The 2,493-nt window shown below is 40.8% G+C and overlaps 2 pseudogenes; both read right to left on the bottom strand.

Annotated features, from left to right (window-relative positions):
- Positions 1-399: 399 nt before the first annotated feature.
- On the bottom strand, positions 400-951 carry LOC149252789 (uncharacterized; annotated as a pseudogene).
- Positions 952-1,233: 282 nt separating this feature from the next.
- Positions 1,234-2,266, bottom strand: LOC149252788 (aspartate--tRNA ligase, chloroplastic/mitochondrial pseudogene; annotated as a pseudogene).
- Between the last annotated feature and the right edge of the window lie 227 nt (positions 2,267-2,493).

Raw genomic sequence — 2,493 nt, 5'->3', positions numbered from 1 at the left:
CAAACAAACTACAGCTGGGGGAAAACAAGTCGACCCCAAGATGAGGGATTTGTTTTATTATCCTTATTAACAAAATAAACTAAAAATAATCAGCGCTTTCCTGAAGGGAGAATGGCGCTCTTTCCACTGAATTCTGTTGATGATTGACCAAAACTGGAGCGCATATCTAGTTTGCAATATTAATTAAAATCTGGGAAATAGGAATCGAATCCTATCTTGTTGTTCTGGCACCGTTTGAATAGCGGTGGCATTACACGTTTACCCTTGGCACTCTTCTGTTTCTTGTAAGAGTCTAGTAACTTTGGTGTGTAAACAACATTGTATGCCACCTGGAGCTCCACATCAACATAGTCGGCATCCAATTCTATAGCCAAACGAAGTACATCAAGGCGTGTTGCTTCATCCATACTCCAACGCTGCTGGTTCAATACTAGTCATACCTTCTCCCGTCTCTGGATCCCAAATTCGGACTACTCGATTATCAGTAGTGATCATTCTCGGCCTTGAAGCATTTAGAGTTGAATGCCACTTGATATCCAAAATAGGACTACCATACATGTGATCTTTAACTCGAAAAGGCCTTGAAGAATGCAGATCATATATTAGCACCTGTCCAGAACTATTTCCAACTGCCATCTGAAAGCTTTCAGTTTCCTCGAATCGTATCGCAGTGACCTCCTGATCAGTATCTCCTGCATGTGTAGCTACATCAATTCTTCCTACCGAAGATTTTTCTCTCAAATCAAAACATTCTAAGGCACCATCTTCTCCACCACAAGCCAACAATCCATGAACTGGGCTTCGGCAAATTACATTGACTGCTGGAGAGTGAGTGTTTAAAGACGCAAAAAAAAAACGACCCTGTTCCAAGTTGATGCGATATAAATCTAGTGAAGAAACAGCACAAATCAAATCACATGACCAACGATCATAGACAATATCCCTTCCCATCATTTGTACAATACACACTGGACCTTTTTATTTAAAGGATTATTAAACTTCTCCACTAGTTTTTGTCTTTGGGCGCCACTAGTGCGTCCATCAAGCATGTACCATTCTTTACCTTGCCTCCAGTATTCATCTTTCTTTCCACGCCGAGGTAATTTAGTCAAGAATGACTCAATAGGATCTAATGTACTCAAGCTTTGGCTGAAAACCAATGCCTTATCACCTCGCTCAGAGCTCATGGCCAGGAGTAGCAACTAGAATGGTTATTCCTTCACGCAACCTCGCTTATGTCAAAGCTGGAATGCCTTCAAGCCCACCATTCTCTAGAACCTTGAGAAAAGGCAGACCCTTTGCACCAGATTTGATTGCTTCCTTATAGATATCTCCTTTCTTCAGACTTGTATTTGAATATTTGCTTGATCCGAGAGGCACAACCAAAGCCTTGATGACTCCAGCAGATTGTAATGTATTCATAAAAATTTGAAAATCTGTTCCACTAAAGACTTCAGAAACATTTACCAACTCCATCTCGAAGCGGAGATCTGGTCTGTCAGATCCATAGCGATCCACGGCATCAGCATATGTTAACCTTGGAAAATGAACAGGAAGTTCAATTCCTTGAATCTCGTGGAAAACATGTCTTATCATATCCTCGTTGAGTTTTAGCATGTCATCCAATGGTGTGAAAGCCAACTCCATATCTAGTTGTGTAAATTCAGGTTACCTATCTGCTCTCAAGTCTTCATCTCGAAAACACCTTGCTATTTGATAATATCTATCAAATCCTGACACCATCAACATCTGCTTGAACAACTGAGGACTTTGTGGCAAAGCATAAAATTCCCCTGGCTGAATCCGAGATGGAACAAGATAATCACGGGCACCTTCAGGTGTAGACTTTGACAAAATTGGTGTTTCAATCTCCACAAAACCATGGACATCTTCTAAGTATCGCCTTATAACCTTAGAAACTTTGTGTCGGAGCCTTAGATTGATTTGTTGACACCGTAGATCAAGGTAACGGTACCTTAAGCGAACCTCCTCTGTTATGACATCATGTATTCTGACTTCACTTGGTTTCTGGTTATTTTCCAGGTGGATCATGCAGGACTTCTTAGAATCAATGCTGCTCGTCTTATCAAAAGGAGTAATTGATTCTGCTTTGTATGATACTGCACCAACTCTTGATTGGCTTTCCAAATATGCTGGGAAATTAATGCTTACTGCTTCTCCACTGCTACGAACTATACCACGACCAACAGATTCAGGGATAGTTACTTCCTTTTCCATTCCTAGCATACACTCTCGAGTAGAAGCACGTTTCTAAATTTCATAATCATCTTTAAGGTTTACTTCTTCAGTGGATTTATCAATAACCGGAAACTTGATTGGTGGAATCTCAAGTTCTCTATCAGATTGTACTTTCAGCACTCCCCTATCATTTTCATTCGAATCCACCTGCTCTTTTCCTTCCACAGGCTGGTGTGTTGTAGACTGAGAACCACTTGAACGCAGCTCTGCCGGTAATTTGTCATCTTCAATGAA

The sequence above is a fragment of the Pinus tabuliformis genome, chromosome 7 (genome assembly GCF_031772625.1).
Source record: "Pinus tabuliformis cultivar Carrire ecotype Pingquan chromosome 7, CPIR1, whole genome shotgun sequence".
NCBI lineage: Eukaryota > Viridiplantae > Streptophyta > Pinopsida > Pinales > Pinaceae > Pinus > Pinus tabuliformis.
Note: the sequence above shows the minus strand (reverse complement) of the source record. Positions and strands in the feature narration are given on the sequence as shown.